Raw genomic sequence first — 21,077 nt, 5'->3', positions numbered from 1 at the left:
GCGTTTACCTCGTCCCATACTAACACCGGCTATGCCGGCCGTCCAGAGTGCGGATAATCTAATTATCTTGGACGACAAATCTCGTTACCCGTGTCGCGGCTGTTGCCGACGACGCGGCACGGCGACGGGGGACAATGCCGTGACGACCTAAACGCAAAGGCGTAACGCAGTGACTCGGCACTGCAGTCGGAATGAAACGGGAGGATACGAGCCAGGGCGCGAGGAAGAGAAAACGGGACGGGGATATCGTTAACGTAATCACGAATTTCTCTACGAGAATTATTCGTCCGCCTCTGCATGCCGCTCGGCGGAAGGTAGGCAAGGCCGGAGGCTCGGGCTAGGGAAGAAAAGAAAAACGTTTACGGGGGCTTATGTAAATGCGGGTAATTAATTTCGCGAATCCTATTAGCCCTGCACAACGGTCGTAGGTGCGGGAAGGCGGGAATTTAACAGAGGAGGCACTTCGCAGTACCGGATTTTTTTTTTCGAGAGTCTCGACTTCGGAACGCGACCGGAGGTTAATTTCGAGGAGGACGACGCGTATATATGCATACATCTTCGAAAGTTAATTGGATCGCTTTCCCCGGAAGGACGCACGCTCGCTGACGTCGTCGAATAATCGTGGAACAACTTGCTAGCACGAAAAATCTATAATCACCAATGATGCACATTTACCATATTCGCGCCATTAACTCGCGCTTGGAGAACGTACAACGGAGAACAGGAGCGATGCTATCAATTTTTGAAAGAAAGAAATAATGTTTATGAGCCGCGAATAATTTTTATAAACAGCGACGTTAGATACCGCGGGACGAAATAATTTTTATTATCGACAGCAAGGATAATCTTCAAATAACGTGCTATTTTTTTTTATCTCTTTTAAGACTCGTACAGAAATTCGGATCTCGCGCTCCTGTAATACAACTTGCATCCGCCATAAATTCACCCCTGCCACTGCGCGACAGTAAATCCAGTTTATCGTCGCGCTCATCCTTTCGCGGTATCGCTCTCGCATTGTTGTCATAAAGCATCGGGGACGCTTTTGCTGACCCGGCCGGCAACAGTTAATGTGTCCATCGTGAAAAATTCGTTAATTTCACAGTGACTGCATCCGCGCGCGCTAGTCGTTTCTCGTACACGCCGAGAGCGTGTTCTTTTGTCCCTCGCGTGCGCGCGCGTACGCGCGTGCATGTGCACGGACGAGACGGACCGGGACTGCTCTCTATCGTTCGCTTCGGTGTGTTTAGGGAAGGCTACCCCTCCAACGAGCCGCGCGTATTATTGACGGCTCAAATTCATTAGATTCTCTCGCGACACCGTCGAGGGGTTTGGGATTGCGCGAGGGTGAAGGCGATAGAGCGAGCACTCGAGTCCCGCCTCGACTGGCATGGAAAAAGTTAAAGGCCGCAGATAAATATCGGATTTCGAAGTGAATGATTCCACTGACACTATAGAAATGTGATGATTCTTTAATCGCGTACAATGTAAAGGAAAGGGTGAAAACTAGTGGGAGAGAGAAAGAGCGAGATGCCAACGTATAAAGGAAAGAAAAGACAATTTAATATTTTTTTAGACGAATCTGCGAGTATAATTTCACGTATGATGTAATATATATGTGCATGTAATATGATTTGTTTTTAAATTTCTAAAAACTCTAAAAAATGTTATACCTCTTCCCCCTCGTTTTGTTATTCTCTCTTTTCTCTTACTCCTTGGTATGCATTTAAGGTATTTTTTTACGTTAATATAAGTGTATAACTGTATAACATAACGAGCTAACGTTAATACCATGATTTATAAGTTTTGCGGTTCTCGAATAATTGAAGTGATCTCCTTGCGCGAAGGAAATGAAATTTTACGATGTTTTTAAGGAGCTGTGTAAGTTTCACGGAGCTCCGTACAATTCACCATAAAAATCGTGATTTAAGATTCTGTCGGTAGCTCTAGAATTGTATCTCCATCATCCATTTTGTTCCCTCCGATCGTTGGCTTGGTGCAAACGCATTTTTCTTTCGACGCCACGAAGAGGCGGGGGCATAAGTTATTCCTTTGGTTCAACGTTACGAAGGTCCTCGAGGGACGCTACAGCTGGCGATACTTCCTTTTTCTCTCTTGTTCTCTCTTGATCTGTCCTAACGTTTACGACGAATTGTATGGAGAGGAAGGAAAAAGTCTTTTCCCATTTTTTGCACTTCTTTTGCGGGGCGAGCGTCGCTTGATGCATAGCCGCATTTAATACCATTATGTGCCTCCTACCTTTCTAATGACAAATCATTCCGGCTTCTAATACCGCCGCTTGTAAATATTCTTAAACGTGAAATATAACACGTGGGTACAAAACGGAGAGGTGTATCATTTGTCGAAAAATAACCGGAGCTGAAAACAGAGTCGGTGCCGGTAAAATATCTCGACGGACCACGTGCGTTGCACTTCTTTTTTAACAGTAGCGGGTATTCAAGCTCGCGAATTACGAAAGTGCATTTGCATAGCCAACTAGCGCCCGAATAGTTCACGTCCCTAAATATAAAGTCGCCTTCTCTCAGCGGCGCGTATTGTCAGCAGTACTGTCTGGTCGGAGTGATTAACTCCCCTTTCATTATCGCCGCTTCCCTGACCTTCATCGTATCTCAACGTAGTCTCTTCCTCCTTTACGTTCTCGCGCGCATTCCTCGCGTATTTTAAAGCGATTCCCGTCACCTTGCCTCCACTGTCTCCCTGTCGAGGCGCGAGTTAATAATGTCCTCGCAATTAATAATTGCAGAATTAATACCGAGACGTGAGAATAAAGATAGATGGGACGTATTTCGGAATTTCTTTCTTCGCTTTTCCCCTCATTCAAGCGTTTTTCATGTCATCTTTAGATATTTTTTTTCATATTACGGTCCATATCTTTTTATCGTTTCTCTTGCGCATGAAAATACGAGTTTCTTAATTGGATGGAGCAAAGCCGTACAAAACTTTTAATACATTTTATATATACATATATAAAATATGAAGACAAGATAAAAACTTGGCGTTTTAACTTTCTACAACTTTTTCCTAGAAAAATATTCTACACAAAATGTTATTATTCTATTGTTTTGCAACAAAATACGCAGAGTTTTAATTTAACTGATACTATGTTAACTAAATATATTTTTTAATATTTTGCAGAACCAAAGATGTCATAAATAACAATTGGTTACATGCTACATTCGTTTATCGTTCGCCATTACTGACAAGTAAACCAAGTGGGGACACACCGATTTTTATGAGTGTTGAATATGTTGTTTTTCAGCTTACAATAAGGGACACGTATTTTTTTATACGTCCCCATACGCACTTTTAGGTGGTAAAATACCCCTTTGAAGAAAATTTGATTTTCCCTTTCGGGACGAATATTGACGAAAGTGTAAGAGCTAGACAAAATTTTTTAAAATAAACGTTGAATGGTTTCAATAGTACTTAAAAACTATGAGTAAAAAGTTATTAATTTTTTCTTTTCCAAAATACCCCCCACCATTCAAAATTTTTTATTACAATTTTGAAAATTTTTTAGCATCAAATTAAAACTTATTTTATTACGAATTCAACCGTATATAATAAAGTTCATTTAAAGTACTATTAAAACCATTCCGCTTTCATTAAAACATTTTTTTCTAGCTTTTACACTTTCGTCAATATTCGCCTCGAAAGAGAAAATCAAATTTTCTGCAAAGGGGTATGTCACCACCAAAAAGTGCGCATGGGCACGTATAAAAAGACACGTGTCCCTTATTTTGAGTTGAAAAACAACATATTCAACACTCATCAAAATCGGTGTGTCCCCACTTGGGTAGGTTTACTTGTGAGTGTCAGAATTTTATTTTATAATTTTTTTAGCAATAGATTATAAATTACATTTCAAATAAGGAGACTGTGAAATATAATTATACTAAAATATAATTATATTGAAACATAATTAATTGCAAAGTCCCCTTTTTGTATCATATTCTCGCATTGTGCGGACATCCGATTATTTCAACGGTAAACTCCATATTGGAAATGTCTATTTTTCCGAAAAAGCTGTTCCGAGATATTAGTTTCACTCGTTATGAACGTAACGGTGTACGTTGCATCGTAACTCCTCGGCAATTCATCGCGATTACAATCGACCGCTGATCGTTGCGCACTTCGATTTGGAAGCCGCGACGAATTGACGACCTACCCTATTTTTGAATCAATTGATCGCTATGTGGGAACGTAGATTTCATGAAAAGCCATTCGCGGCGTAGGTCATTCGATGAAATCAAATGTCGAACTCACCAGATTCGTTTTATCCCGAGCATATTCGTGTGCGACTGTGCCGCATAGGAAGAGAGAAAAAGAAAGAGAGAGAGAGAGAGGGGGGGTGGAAAGGGGCGGGGAGAATGTAAAAAACTGCAATCCGAGAAGATTGAATGATCGCACCGGAATAGATTAATTCCCCTCGGGGGTCGATTTTGCGGAACGCGGAGGCATTTTATTACGACTCAGTCCTTGGCCTGAGAGAGATAATGAGTTGACCTGATAACCCGAAAAACCGCGAGCGGCATTACATTTGTGTTCGACGAGTTCCCTTCCTCTAATCCACCGTTTCCAATTTTAATTAATTTTTATCGCGCAACAATGCCAATCCAAAAAAAAAGAGAAATTTGATTTACTACCGCTAACGTTATTCACGTACACATTCATGTATATCGATTCCGCATACAAATTTGCGCTTGTGCTTCGTCGGGCCACGTTATTGTGCCGCGCGCCGTACGGATACAGCGCGATCCGGCAAAAAGGGCGAGCGCTCTGCGGCGCGCGCCAAGTGCACTTGCGGCGGACCCTTTCGACCCCGTGTTGACGTTGCAAGGACAGAAGGTGCGCGCCTGTCGCAAGTGCAATTAACTGCGGCATCGGCAGATGCGCGAACGGGCGGCATCGCGCCGGTAACTCCCGCCGGTACTCGTAATTCGCAAGATATTTCGCACGGTTAGACGAAACTTGGTGGAGTTGAGCGCGTGACACCTGCCGCACCGTAATCAACCTGCCGGGGTTAACTGGGTTTCTCGTTCTCTCGGCCGCGCAGCGAACCGGGCCGTCGGCGGAGCCGCTGTACCTCCTGCAACGGCAAACCGCAGCGGCACAGCCGACGTATATTGTCTCAATCTCCGGGGTTATCCAGGGCACACCGTCTAAATTCATGCCCGATCGACCAATGGAAACGCCGACGTATGTACCTCTACGTATGGCGGAAGTTGGCGCGATTGCCACCGTGGAAGCTGACGCTACTTCTCAAGTTATGCTCGGTAATTGAGATTTCGGTGACGGACATTAGAAAGTTATAAGCCGGGTAAAATCCGGCGTTGCCCGCAAAGCACCGTCGCCGAAATTAAATGACCAAATTCATTCGTTAATTACACGATGCAATTATAAGAACGCGACGTATTAATGTTGATTCCTACGGCAACGTGTGCTCATGTGTGTTTATGGAACTGTGGTAAGAGAAATCTTTTTTTTTTTTCATAAAAATAGCCAAACAGAAGTAATTGAAGATGAATCTTTCTTGCAACGCAATACGCTGCAGCCTCATTATCGAGACAGATTTTCGTTATAATTTCTAAAGACTTTTCTTTAATCGTTATTTTCTCTCGTGTGTTTCAATCGTGCGGATAAATACGCTTTCGGCTCTTCGCATATGCATTCTAATTGATGCGGCTATCGACAAGAATTCCATTGTATTTGTTGGAAGATATCTTCATTTTAATTAAGAATGATTTTTCCTCTATCATCGATTCCGGAGTAAAAGTGTGTACAAGTGAAAACAAAAAGGATGAAAACGAAGACAAATCGGAAAAGACACCAACGTAAAAGGAGCAAGGAACGTCTCCCGGGTGAATAGGCGCGCGATTTTCTTCACACACGCTATCAATTGTGCGCTCTGCTTTATCCTTTGAAGCCTATCGCGCGTATAACTATCACGTGTCGTGAATAATATCTGCCTTTAAGCTTACTAATTACGATACAGCGATACAACGCCCGCATAATGAAACATGCATTGCAGAACGTGTAACGTTAATTACGCGATGCCAACAAGCACAGAAACGTAATACAATGTGATTTACACGTGTTGTGTATTCTACTCGAGACGATATATTTGAACATAAACAATATGCGAATAAATAACATCGCCGCACATTTCCGCCGGACACACATCGGAGAAACGTTTTACGCGGAGCATCAGCAACGATGCATGTCGAGAAGTTTATAGAAAATTTAATTATTGGAAACTTCATCGCGAAAGATAGGATTTCGCTGATATCGAATTCCATTCAAGTAGCGACTGACCGTTTTTGTTATTAACGTAATAATTATTTATTGTCGCGTGTACTACTTAACCTTTAGACTGCCGGAAAAGCCACTTTTGTGGCTCTTAACAAATCGCGCGATTCTGCGCAATATGTACATACATTTTTGGGAAAGAAGGAACGCCATTTTAATGTAAAAATGTCAGCAGTCTAAAAGTTAAGTATTAAATACACATACGATATAGTAACGAAATTGTCGTATTTCTTAAAATAACGAGGATACGTAATACTTAAACGTGTGATGTGTTCGTCAGCAATAATAGCAGAAAGGCAACAACAGCAAGAGCAACAAGTGCGCCAGTCGTAATTACCCTCCATTTCGCTTCACGAACTGTTACCTCGTAACAAATAGACATTTCATGGAACCGGCCAAATAGATTATCAAATTTATAACATCTACTTCAAAAGGAAGCGTTGCATGAATTCTTTAAATTATTCGTCACGTCACGGGCAGTCAGCATCGAGCAGTCAATCACGAATATCTCTACGCTGCCATGAACGTATTGATATGTCACACAAAAGTTACGTTTCACAACTACCAGAAATAAAAACTAGATATTTATATAAGTTGAGAACGCAATGTGGGAAAAATATGGCAGCTTGATAAACATACCCGTTCCCTTGTCATTGATAAAATTTTGAGCGATCAAGATTAGAGAAAGAAAGCAGAAGAATAGAGAAAAGAGTGATACATATAAAACTTGATCGGTCTATATGTTCTCGTTTAAAGATAAAAATGTTATCTTAATTACGATGAAATTCGGCATGTATTCATAGGCAGATAATTACGATGATCGAATTAAATTGACGAAGATGTCGACGAAGAGTGTGATTTAGCCAACGCGACGAGGGTGAAAAACGGCGTGAGACAAGCGAGAGTGTAGGAGCGGCGCGAGAGCGAAGGGGAGCGCGGTAGGCAGAGAACGAGAGGAAGATAGCCCTCTGCAACCCCACCGATAGCAACTATCTCCCAGTGGTGGATGCACCTCCACGAGCAGCAGGAGCAGCAGTAACAGCAGCACCACCAGCACCAGCAGCAGCACCAGCAGCAGCAGCAGCAGCAGCAGCGGCGGCGGCAACCTCCCCCCGAAAGCGCAGAACGTGGCGCATGCCCATCCGGGAATCGAACCCGCGGAGGCACAACGTCACCAGCGAACCAGCCGCCGGGTTCCTCAGTACGTTTGGCGAACAGTTCGCGAACGGACGTATTCCTCCTCGTAAGCTCTGGAGAACGTACTCATACCCGAGCATAAACACGAGCGCGTTGGCATCAGAGAGACCCGTGGGTGGTCTCGGCTCGACCCGTGCCGCCGACCGGGGCACCACACGCGAATGCAACGACCCTACGATCCGCACGCGGGACGAATTACTTCTCGTCCTCGTCGTAGCCCACCCGCTCGTGCGTCGATCTTTCGGCGCGAACGCGCCACGGTGACGCGGCTCGTCCAGGCTGGCGCGCAGCGGTGGCCCATGCATGCACTGACCTCCTCGCCGAGAGCTCATTACATCGCGACACACACCACCAAGGTCGCCCGCGATCAATGAACGTGGCGCTCACCGCCACGTGACCGGACGGCAGCGCGGACGAAAAACCGGAGGGCCGTCGATCTCGCGTACGTGCCGCGGCTTGCATCCCGAGATACGCTCGAGGGATCTCGTTTCAGGACGCTTAGATGAAACGCTTGTCTCGCGAATATTCACGACTATCGTAACCACCGATGGTCTTCGACGTTATTTTTCAGACGAGCGGATTCTCGAGACGCCTCGTCGCTTGGCGCTTCTGAGAGGGAGAGACATTTATTCCTTGAAATTCAACACCTCTTTGAAGAAGCGGTTCAAACCTCTCATGACAGACAGTTTCTTCCTCCTCCCGACCACGTGACAACGGCATGTTCGATCACGAGGCGAGAGTCTCATAGTCTTCCCGGATTCTCCAAAGGGTTCTCCAAAACGGCCCATCTCCCATCCCTCGATCTCGAATTTACGAACACTGATTGTGCGATACGGAAAGAGCGTTGACTTCGCTCGCGCTCTGCCGCACGGACCCTTGATATATTTTCCGACTGTTAAAGAGTTTGTACGAGGGAAGGGGAAGACGGAAAGGGAGGACAGCTGTGACGTGCAGTGCAATCTGTGTAAAGTAGACTCCGGGGACCGCGGGAAGGCAGTTAGAACGTGACATGACGAGAGAGTTATAGAGGCCGAAGAGTACGGACGGAAAAAGCGCTGGGAGACAGACTTTGGTTAGACTTCCGAAGTGGAAATTGCTGCGTCAACGTGAGACTGGTGAGTTTTTATCTGCGATGTCTATCTAACTCTTCTGTACTTCGAGTATTATCATGTTACGTAAGAAATACTTTACAGAGCAAACTACAAGTAGAGGAATTATGTTTGATCAGAGAAACGGGAAAAATCTCGGTGAGGCAACACGGCTCCCGTCTTGTTTACGATTATCTTCTAAATGAGCAACAAGTGTGACTGGCATTTTTTGCGTCAAACAATTTAGATTTCTAACATCGGATTATAAACGGCTCCTCGTTGAACGCGTCGCTTTACCGACAGGAAGAGAATATAAGTTTTCAATGTTTACTGCTATTAATATTTTATGCAGCTGCCATCTACAACGAGACTCGTTTCAACAGTTAAAACACAATTCATTTAACTCGTTCTTTCCTCATACGCCCGTAAAATAAAGTAGATAATTTTGTGACAACGATCTTTGTGTCTTCTTATAAAAATGGCAACGAGTTAATATGATTATCTAATTTAACAATCAGTCACTCTTGCAAAAATAGCTAGTTAGATGACAGCTGATAACAGCTGGTTGAACGTACGGCAAACGTTTAGCGAATATTTAGCGCTCTGGAGCTGTTAGTTCGAACGCGCGCTTTAAAATAGTACACGGTAGGATAAAGAAGAGCAAAGAGAAATGAGGAGAGTCGCAGAAGAGCGGAGTGTGACAAAAAGGACCTGCCGTACGAGCATGAGTGACGTTAAGCTGACGTGAGTGGAAGGGCCGGCCAAAGTCGTGGGTGGTCCGTAAACGGGAGAAAGATAGAGAAAACAGTTGACAAAGCAAAAGTATAACGGAAGGACGTGGCAAAGTGTCGCGAGCAGATAATCGACAAAACAAAAAGAAAGAAAATTCGTGACAGAACGGAGACGGCTTGCAATCTCGTTCAATTAATATGCACGATGACGTAATTCGAAGGTTACAGATTCAGAGAGCATATTTACCGAAATGCATTATCTTGTCGAATCACGAATTTAGACGTTAATTCAATCGTGTACGACCGTGAACTCGATTGATTTATGTATGCGCTGATAAAGTCATCAATTGCCAAAGTTTGCGCGCAGCTTTTACAACTCTCGCGTAGAGCTTTACAACTCTTTAACAACGTGTAAATATTTTATGAAAAATGTAACACCGCATTCATCTCAATCATGTCAAAAATTAATGCAGCTTAAAAGACGATATTGCGTTGGACAACGTGTAAATTGATTGATATACATTTAATATGATTTAATCTCTCGCGTAATACAAGAAATATAAATATAATAAATGATAAATATTTGAGAAAAAAAAATACACGGGCACCCATTACTTCCTCCGTGTTGCGCGTACAAATTTTATTTACCGATATTTCAAGGGGAAAAAATGTTGTTATTCCTAATAAAATTTATACCCTGCAAAATTCCACTTTTAAAGAGCGCGGCTAATCGTATTACCGTAGTTTGATATGAATGAAGAAACCAAAATAATTTGCAACAAAATTAATTAGATCTTTTGCGGCACGTGCAATTAATTTACTTGCGGTGCGCAAACTTTTTCCTCCGCGTTGCATAGACGTATATACGTGTGTTCGCGCCAGAAAACTCGCCGCAGTCGCACGCGACGTTAGTTTTTTGCGTAAACTTAGTTAAGTAAGTAACCAGAAAAAGAGAGGCGCACATAAATGAGCGCTACGCAGGAACAAAAACTCGACCGGTCTTCTATTGAATCCCGTAAAACTGTACGTCACGCAACGGCTCGTTAGGGAAACATCACGCAAATAAATTTCGACGGATACAAAAAAAAATGAGGGGGCTCGATCGTCGCGATGATTACACGTCGCGGGCGAAGTCGGGAGGGCGCGCGTAATTCAGCGCGCCGAAAGTTAGTCGTCATTAATTTTCTCGTTTCGCTTAATTAACGCCGTGTTGCGACGCTTCCATTCAAGACTCGATACACGAGATTGGTGCGCGTTATTTCAATCAGCGCCGTTGTATGAACTTGCGATCTCGCCGATGAGCTATCGGAAATGTTTTGTTAACTCAGGTACTATTTGATTAATTACCAACTTATTGAAATAAATAGAAAATGGCGAAAAACGGGAGGGTAGTATCAGAGCTGCGGTACTTTAAGAAAGCTCGAGCTTAAAAATAAAAACTCCCATACGTGTCACGCGAGTAAGCTTTTTACGCGGTTGCTTATCGTTGGTTGGAATGAAGCTGAAAAGTCCGGCTTCTTTTTCTAAAGTGCTACAAGTCGAGCGGTTTTGTCTCAACTTTCTAAATTGTTTGGCTGGAAATAGCGTCAATATTATCCTTGGTTGCGTTGTTACCTTTGTACCTTTTGCAATAACGTAATGTCTATTGAAATGTCGCTGCGCCTGATATGTTGTTCCGCGATGAAGAGGATCGGACTGATTGTCAGAATTAATTAATTGGGTTTGCAGCGCACATTTATATCCCGTGCAAAAATACAATTTAAATGGAAATTCCGTGACCCCGATTGAATTTTCAGTATAACGCAACGTTTTGTTATCAAAAACTATGCTTCACACCAATGCGCAGTTTGTACGCGATAACGTTCCTATTCAATGTAGATGTTTCGAGAAACGTGAGTTTAATTGTTTTCCTTTAGATTTTTTATAAACACATGTCCACGCGCTGCACGCAGACGAGAAAAACACGGCAGAAGAGAAACGGATAATACAGTCCGAAACATTGAATGGCATTCGGTAAACCCCATCCAGTAGGAAAGGGCTTATTCTCGATTGGACAAATTGCCGCCAATCATAAATAATTGACAGACAATCGCGAGGGATTTAGATTTACCAGCTCGGCACGTCCATAACTTCGATACTGATTTGTACCAACTCTCTAAACCTTAATTTGGAGTGCGTTCGTCCATATTTGTGTAACCGCACGCGAGCAATACACGTGGGGAAACCAATGCCGTTACGCTCTATATTCCATACACGTCATTCTCGTCAGGAATACGTTTAGTTGTAAAACGTTTCACGCGTACAGGCACGCATTAATATATTTTGTAATATTATTAATGTGCTCATTTCCAGCGGATTTGCTTCAAACGCTTCATTAAGGGCGCGTCTAATATTAATAAAATATCTGATACTTCCTTGTGCCAATAACTGAAGTACGTTCAAAACTTTTAATAACCTAAAGGCCCCAATTAACAACGTTGTTTCTAATTGAGACAAATTTGTGCTTTAAATTAAACGGTATAGCAATTCTAATAGATGTAATTAGATTACACATATCCATAGATTCGTTACTGACAATTCCAATAGATATAATTATGTTACACAGATTAGTTACTGATAAATAACAGCACCCGGTTTTCTCCCCAAAATGTGAAACTACTTAAAATACTAAATGATATTTGCAGACTGATTACATTTATCAATGTCGATTTAAAAACGTAGAATAATGTAAGAAACACAGTGCAGGATAAAATGCTGACTCTAAGAGGCTTAGACTTTACCGGAAAAAAACGACGTAATTATTTAGCTAGTTAACGGATTTCTTTGCCACTGACGTGCAGCTTGCGTGTAGCTCGGGAATTTGTACGGACCGCGCGTGATTCGAGGAACAGACGTCGCTGCCGTATATCGAGATGGCGAATACCAAGGGGTAGATGTACTAGCTCGCAGGGGGTAGCATGCCTCCCGCGCGATCAGATACCAAAGATTACAAACGAAATACCACCGAGCTATTTTTATTTTTCGAATTTCGTCGCAAAAATGCCGCTTAAGTAGACGTAGATTGTTCATGTGTCACTATCATTTTTTAGAATACAGACGAAATACAATCTGCGAAGCGGATACTGTTACGTTTCCACAAACTCTCTTTCACGTATACGCTAAAAATAAATGTAATTGAATGCAGAGTAATATGAAAAAGAGACATAAAAGACCAGAATGTACGTGAGAAAGAAAGAGAGAGAGAGAGTGTATGTGTGTGTATGCGAGATTTTACATGAAGGAAAGGGGAAAAGCGGACGAAGAGCATGCGAGAGATCCGATGAAGGAGGAGGAAGATATAGAGGAACCGTACAATGCGCGGAAAGAGAGGTAAAGCTGTTCTAAAATGAGGTCGACATAATTGCACCCGCAGTCGCACTAGAAGTAGACGACGAACGCTATAGGGCGAGGGATGTCGCGACGGGGTGAGGACAAGCTTTAGTATAAGAGAGAGTTGGTCGCCACCCATTGTCTCACGCAGAGACTCAGCCCGGCACTGATTAAATACTTGACACATCCTCCGCCGCTCCGAACCGGCATAACTTTGTTCGAATTGTAATTACGGGCAGGATCGGTCTTCGCTTACGAATGAGTTCCAGGCGATCCCGGGGCCCCTCCGCAAACTTCGGCTCGTTCCTTTCAGATCGGTCGCGGTCCGCCACCCCCGCGGCAGCGAGCTCTGACTTTCTATGCGAGCCTCCACCCCCCCGTCTCGATTCTCAACTTTTTGAAACGTTTCCGGGGATTGTACGCGTGGTCTCCTGAATAACAGTCTGTTCTCTCTCTCTCCGCTCCCCACGTAAACTCTACATTATTGATTTGTATTGTACGTCGCATTTCTCTGAGGATAATTATATTTAATTGCAAATTTTACGGTCGATCTTAATTTTTTTACCTTTTATCAGCTAATTGAGCTTGACTCGTAGCCTGATAGAGGGCCAGTTAAATTACTGTTCACGTTAAAAGTGACGTTAATGAAACAGGTCGTTAGCAATGATTACTTCGGGTTGAAATCAATAGGCCGTATAGGAAATACACAAAGTTATACCTGACTACTGTGCACTTAATACGTGCATAACACGACCAGTCGCGGTCTCTCGTGGCGTAGGAGCGAGAGTACGTTGCAGTTTATCGCGGGTACCGGTTTCTAGCCCCCCGAGGTGTGGGGATTATGTAATTTAAAATGAGTTAATTGAAGTGCAATAAGTCGTTAAAACTCTCGAGCAAATTAATTAATATGAAAGAGAGAGGGGTGGAAGTGGCGGGAAGGAGGGAGGAAGGAAGGAAGAGAGCCGGTTAGAATGGGGCAGCGCGCGCGAAGCGCGGTCGGCCCCGGCCTTATCCTCGCAGCCCTCCTTGGTTTCATTCTTGCGACGTTATTACCCACCGACGTCGGCCATGTCCGTGGCACGTTCCCTCGGAACTGGGAACAGGGGCGTCCGCGCCGCTTGCGAAAGTGGTGGTAACGATGAGGTCGGAGGACGGCGCAGGTCGATGAGGAAAGCACGGTTAATGAAATAATGTACGCTCGAGGTAGCCCTCGAGTGCGCGACGCGCGCGGATTTAACTTTTGCGCGAAAATACTCGCGCGCTGGGGACGAGGGAGAAAGAAAGTGAGAAAGATATATAGAGGATCCCCTGTGTTCCCTCAACTTCGGGCTAAGTCGCGGCTTTATTGCCGAGGGAGGGCCGATCGTTGAAATCAAAGGTCCTCGCAAATCGTAGCGTGCTTAATTAAGAATTCTGCGTGCCGGGGGAGCGGCAATATCGTCGACCTGAATGGGGAACCAGGCGCGCCGAAGAAGCGCCTTCGCGTGGAATTTTTGGCGTTTCGATGGTTTTCCCCACGAATTATGCATTACGTGCTTCTCTCGGCTCAATTAATTATCTACCGTTTATACTTGGTAATTGCGACACTAAATTTGTCGCGAAACCACTTTGCGATTGTCACGATTTACGTTCCTCGCATTTAGAAAATGCGACATAAGAAATCAGAGGATGACGAATGCGAAAAACTGGCAAACACAATCTGAATTTTCCGCTAAACGTATTTCAATCAAAGGGTAATAAATTCACGGTAGAACCAACAGACGATGCCTATTAATTTAGCAGAAACCCTGCTATCTCATATTAGAAGCTCTCATAGTAGGGGAGTTTCCTCTACGTTTCACAAACCGCTTATCCATAAATCGAAGTCCAGTTGCAGATACGGAGCTTTCACCGCGCGTGCAATCCCGTTTAAACATAAATTCATTTCAGTTGAAAAGGGGTAGGCGTGCGGGAAAGCGAAAAAAGCGAGTATCGTTCGGAGAAGTCTCGATATCTGGGCAAGAGGAGGAAGATCTCTGGGGAAATAAGCGGGGAAAAATAAATTATATCGATATCTCCCGCACAATCCACCTATCTGTGTGTTTATGAAATAGTTATGAAGTTTTATTGCTCGCGGTGAGAAACGTGTTCGTTAATGCTGACATTACAAACGTCCGTTTGACACGTTTTCAGTTTAATTACTTCGACCGCCGACTAACGGACGAACTTTCCGCAGACGATATTTTCACTCCGTTTAATGGGTCATTTGGTATGTCAATTCTCTGATTCTCCTCGTGCCAAAATTTTTCGTTATTTACACACGTGCAACGGTGGCCGTTAGCTCTTTTACAAAGATAAATGTCTTTCATTCCACACTATATAATAAATGAGCGCGTAGAAATTGTTTTTATGCAATAAAGAATCCATTTTACCTCTAGATGCACAGTACTGTCGTATACAATAGTATACATGGACGTATTGGAGAAAAGAACGATATTTTTCCTATCTCGCCGCGCTGTGTAATTTGAAACAAATCAGAATTCATGTTTGCGAGCAGTCAAACGAGTGCGAAATAATGTGTAATCCATAAATATCGCGCGTCTTATACGCCTAGCTTTTATTATCGAGGCTTATACGACAGTATAACGATCTTAATATCAGGTAAGAGAATATAAGTTTTCACGCCGCCGGAATAAACCGTACTAAATTTCACAGGTTAAACTAGTTATCACCCCTCGATGTCTCGCGTTACGCAATTTCGTTCACTTGGAAACGACCTTGGTTCACTTCCTTCATTCCGCTTGCTTTTCATCCTTTCTACGTGCGTTTTCAGGCGTGCGAATGTGTGCGCTGTGCGTGCACGCGCGTGTGCGTTTGTGCGTTCGCGCGCGCTCCCGTCACTGAAAACATTTAGCGCTGCAAACCGGTTTTAAAGGGTCTAACGAACTGCGAAGCCAGGCTAATTGAGACCGTTGCAAACGCGCCTGTATCTCCGTCGGAACCAGTTTACTGCACGACGACAGGTGTAACACGAGGATGTTTCGTCGCTTTACAAGCGCTAATTCCTTTAAGCCGGAGGTTGAGGAAATATTATGCGAGAGAGAAAGGGAGGCCGGGAGGAGAAGGCGGGTGAGAGAGGGGCAGAAAAAAAAATTTATAGATCTATCGGTGCTTCCAAAGTTATCTCCCTCTTAATGCAACGTCAGATTAATATTTTAAAGTTTTTTTTAAGGAGCGCTCTATAATAAATCGTTCCCGCGCTTCCTTAACTGTGAAAAATTGGACGCGAAATGTTGTGCGAGTGAAAATCCAGCGGGACAATAATTTGTAAATTATTACCGCACATAGCGCAACATTCTATTTTAGCAGAGCCATCGAAAATTTTCAAAACATCTCTCGCGGTTACGAAACGTAGCGTAATATTATTTTCTAGAAGAGTTCCCTCTCTCGATACGAGGCGATACGAACGCTGGAGTAACGAAATTGGATAACGTCCATTCTCGTGCGCAACACACCAAAATCGGCAAAATTGTATTCCGGACTTTGTTACGTGCGAGCACCTTCAATTAGGAGTTCAAAGCGAACGAAACGACAGTTTTCCGACGCGACGGTAACAGCGCGGTCCCGGCGTAAGTGCAACGGTAATTCATGCGCACTGATGCGAAAATTATCGGTCGCCATAATTCCAATATAAAAAATAAAGATGAGCGAAATATTTGTTCTATAAAAAACGGGAGCGGACAATAATCGATACAAGAGATAGACGCTAGTAGAAAAATATTTTTTTTCAATATCGCCAACGTATGGCATAAAAGAATTTTATAGAAATATCAGAGACACGCGTGAATTTAGGCAGCGCGAAGACACAGAGCCCACTTACATATTCATCTTTTCGCATCTTCAGCCGAGTTTTTGTCTACACAATAAACATCTTCTCCTATCAACCCGAGGCGAGGCCTGTTCGTTGTATACCCGGTCGCGCCACGCGTCTACCGGCCGCGCAATCAGCTTATTACGTTATCAGCGCGCTGCATTCTCCGGTATCGGGACCGATAACAAACGCGCTATTGGTAATCGTTCAAGAATAAACCTATTAATGGACCCCTCCCCAGGATGCGCGCGGGTCTTCGTTCCGGTCAAACGCGGCTCGGCGCGATGCAACGTAATCTTCTCCTGTCGCGCCCGATCGTATAATACCGTGTAACGAGGATGCAATGCCCCCTGAAATCCCTGCCACGCAGGACGACTATGCGGAGAGACCGTTGGATCCGTCGGGATGACGAAACGTATCTACGCGCAGCCGTGTGTACGTATGCGTGCGCGCACGCGGGTGTGTGCGCGCGTGTGGAAACGTACACACGCGCACAGCAAACGTGTGACACGAAGGCCGCTCGGTCAGGCGCGAACCGGTGGGGACTATAGCTGAATTAGCATGGCTATCTGGATAATATATTGGACTGTATCGTTGGACACGACCGGCCAGAGCCACGTGATATACTGACACCCTCGCCCCTCCTCCCGCCCCTTGGTTTTATTGGCAGTACGTACCCCCCTGCGCCGGTACCAGCCCTTGACGCCCGGTTTATCCACTTTCGCCGTTAATCCGCATCCGGTGCTGGCGCGCAGCAACGGAAAAAAATATATATTCCCTCTCCATTACCCCCCTTTGTCGCGCCCTCGCATCCCGTTTCTCATTCGGCACCGTCCCGGCTAGCCCCACGCACCGCGGTTGATTAACTCCTCCCGCGCTTGGATCTTAATTAAATTTCACCTACGCGTCAGCCTTGATCGCCCGCACACTGTCTTGAGTTGGAAAAATACAGCCGATAAACACACATTCGCCAAAGTCGATCGTGTACTAACGGTAGATTAACGATCGTGCCTCGTCTTTTATAACTTTCATTTTACGAAATACGTTTACAAATAAGAGCGATTTATCAGTGGTATTCAGCGGTGAGATTGGTATTGTGGGACGCGGAGAGTGGGACAGGTGATTATTAATCGTGCATCAAGCACAGTTGGCGATCCATATATCGAGCACACGCGGGGGTCCATGACTTGCCCGCGTCTTCAACGAGACTCTCGTTCGGGGATCTTCTGCGTGGATGGTAGTTTATGACGGCCGACATCACCCCGTTGAAGGACGCGTATTGTGGCTAATCGTATTCTGCCTCGTAACCACCCATAATGGATTTCGGAGCCGTCCCGGTTAAATTAATAAATACTCCCGATCTTATGTACGTCAGTGTGATTTATGACGTTTTATCGGAGCGAAGAGTCGCGGAGTCCCGCGGGATAGCTCGGCAAGATATTTGATTGGCTTGTTTGAACAAGACATCGTGCTCGATCGAGAAACCGCAGGTGAGTTGGCAGATTAATAATACGATAGATGGAAATTTAATTGAATGACGAAACTGCCGAACGTCGTTCGATCCTCGCGTGTCGATACGTTGGAAACTGGTTAGCATTCGTCGCTCATTAAAATCGTACCCCGCTTTGCACGACGGTGAAAGTGACGTGAAGAAAAGAGAAGAATAAACGTGTTGATTTGAATGCACTCCGTTTGATTGCAAAGATATAGCGGGCGCGATATTATAAGATAAGGATTTATAAATCCATCCTTTGTGTCTATGTTACGTCGTTTGTTAGTCATGACGAATCGTTAATTCGCGAAAGGGCGGGTGTGCGCGGGACGGAAAAAATTATATCTAAAATATTTACCCCACGTAATTAAGTAATGCAACTGCAGTGAACGGACCGAATCGTGTTTACAGATAAATTGACCCGTGATCGCAATTACATTCGAGGGAGTACTATCGACACGTTTTTCGTTATTGCATTAAACTGACGTTTACATTTCTGGTGCGCCGGAATGGTTAACTATCGAGGGCGTTATCTCAAACCGCGCGCGATGTGGAATGCATTAATTAAACTCGTATTTTTAATCTCGGGTTAGCGGGCTATCTATTGAAGCGAGCCCGGTGAGGATTTTTGTGAGGAGAGAGTAAAATTTCTATCGCGGAAAATCGCGGATATATATTACCACGTGCTCGCCGTACCTGCGAAATTTCGACAGAATCCCGCATGGCGAAGGAGACGTCTCTTTCGAACGTCCGTACACGCCGACGGGAAATATTATAGTAAACTGTTTCGAGACGATCCGGTTCACCGTCTAAAAATAAAGTGCACGCGGCAGCGTGAAATTGACGCCGTGAAACTTTATCGGCGTTCCTCAATCGCCCATATTCTCGCGATTGAGCGGAGCCCAATCCGCGATGAAAAAAAAAGTATCGTGACGGTGAATGAGTAAGAGTGAAGGATGAGTCGGATTAAGGTTAAAAGCGTGTTCGCAAACGGTAATTGGACGTAAGAGCAACTATTTCTCTCTCTCTCTCTCTCTCTCGCGCCCAGCGACAAAAAGAATTAGCGGAGTAAGTTGGAGTCGTTGAAAAGAAGTTTCTGAACGAGTTCCTAATGTAAAATCCGATTCGCTCTTTAGCACGATTTACCCTTCAACGCGCGATAAATTACAGCTACATTAATAAAGTTATATTGTTCTAATCAAATTAGCAATAAATTAACAGCGCGATAACAGTACGTTTCGAGGGACGTAATCTGCGTTAGATTAACTAACGTAATACATATAATATCGCCGCGTAATAATACAGGGGCATAAAATTTCTGCAGTTGGGCTATCCGCTGGGGTAATTATCAGTGAATTGATAAACATAATACGCGGCGGGCGCGAATCGCGCGAGGTTAGGACGATTCGCGCGGCGCTCTAAATTTATTACGGGCGGCCCTTTTATCACGGCCGCGGAAATAAGCCGCGCGCGATACGCTAGCGGCAAAATTACTTGTATCGCGTAGCTGTGATCTCGCCGCTCCCGCGCGGTGCCGGTATCGATCGTGGTTGGTAATTAACGAGCGGCGCGCGCGAGAAAAATCGAAAGCGATCAAGTCTCGCTGCGCGTTGCTAACTAATTACCCGCCGAGGATCGTGATTGCGTCGCTTTGTCAATCTCCGCGGAGCTCTAGCCTCGCCCGCTCGATTTGCATTCCGACATTCGTTCTGCGGCAACCGCAGGGTCTATTTTTAACGCGTGTACCGACCAAATCAGGCTGTTTTATTGTCCGACCGTCTCTATCGAGACATCCCAGCCGCACAATCAGTATTTATATTGCGGATCCCTTCGCAGCGCTTTGTCCTACAGATTTATATCGATACTTATATTGATCAAGCACGAAAATACATTTCAAAGCAGTTATATCTGACCACGTGCTTCTTTATATCGAACTCCTTCGCGTCTGATTGAATCGGCACGATCGATTTATTTCGTAGATTTACGCGAAATTGGAACATTCCCGTCTTATCGGGATAGCGTTTCTTTCCGGTCTCATACAGCGCGGAGAAGTTTTACGATTCAAAGTTCCTCCGTTGTTCGTTAAAATCGAACGAATTCGAACCGGCGAGGCGATTGGCGACGGAAAAGCCACTTTTGAGAAACGCAGTCATATTATTTTATCCGTAGACTCGCATGGCTCAAGGGTGTTAAAACTTTACGAGCTATTCGATAGGCGGGGGTGAAAATTCTCCCCTTTTCCGCGAGATTTCCTTCCATTCCGTCAATCGACCTAAAAATTCTCACGCTCGCAAAAAGCGTGTTACGAATAGCCTCCAATCTATCTTATCGAATCTTATACTGTTTTTTTTAATTTTTGATAATCAAAAGTGCAACGACAAAAAAAACGACTGACGTCCCACGATACAAGAAGATAAATCAATGTGTCACTGAACCATCCCTCGTCAAAAAATAACATTGCGTACATCGCACGTTACTGACCATGTAATAACTTGGAATCAATTTCAATTATATATTTCGTTGCTACTAGAAACGAGTAGCTTGTTATGTGATTCTACATATTTCTTTTCAATGTACACTCTTTTTCGTCGCATTTCTGCGATACCTTATATCACGTTATTAATTACAGAGGAAAGTCCTCTATCATGAGATAGTATTCTAATACGAGATAAGTTTTCAACGTCCAAATTCAATCACAAATCTTTTTTTCGCAACGATTACACGATTTAACAATAAATTTTCCACTAAACAGAATTCACCGCAAGGGCAATAAATTCATGGTGGAACCCACAGACGATGCCAATTAATTCACGTACATTAACCTAGAACCCCCACCACTAAAAATCGAAGTCGGACTTATGGAAAAATTTAGTGCTAATATAGTGCTAATTTATTGCCCTAGTCCGGAATTTATTGCTCCAACCCTTTCGCAAGAAATTAATGTTGAAAGTGGGGGTGCTGAGTTAACATTAAGCTAGCACCCCCACTGCTAAAAACACACGATATCGAATTAAAATATACGG

At 44.2% G+C, this 21,077-nt stretch overlaps 1 protein-coding gene across 2 annotated transcripts in view; it reads left to right on the top strand.

Annotated features, from left to right (window-relative positions):
- Window positions 1-7,468: 7,468 nt before the first annotated feature.
- Window positions 7,469-21,077, top strand: part of LOC105561760 (teneurin-m) — a 539,370-nt gene continuing 525,761 nt past the window's right edge. For both annotated transcript variants that reach the window (XM_012012040.1, XM_012012042.1), the window contains exon 1: window positions 7,469-8,639. The gene's annotated coding sequence lies outside the window, so the exon portion shown is untranslated. The remainder of the gene's footprint in view (window positions 8,640-21,077) is intronic.

This window comes from Vollenhovia emeryi, unplaced genomic scaffold, assembly GCF_000949405.1.
Source record: "Vollenhovia emeryi isolate VEMERY1.0 unplaced genomic scaffold, V.emery_V1.0 DF939201.1, whole genome shotgun sequence".
In the NCBI taxonomy this organism is placed as follows: Eukaryota; Metazoa; Arthropoda; class Insecta; order Hymenoptera; family Formicidae; genus Vollenhovia; species Vollenhovia emeryi.
The sequence above is the reverse complement of the archived record's forward strand: the minus strand, read 5'-3'. Positions and strand labels throughout refer to the sequence as shown.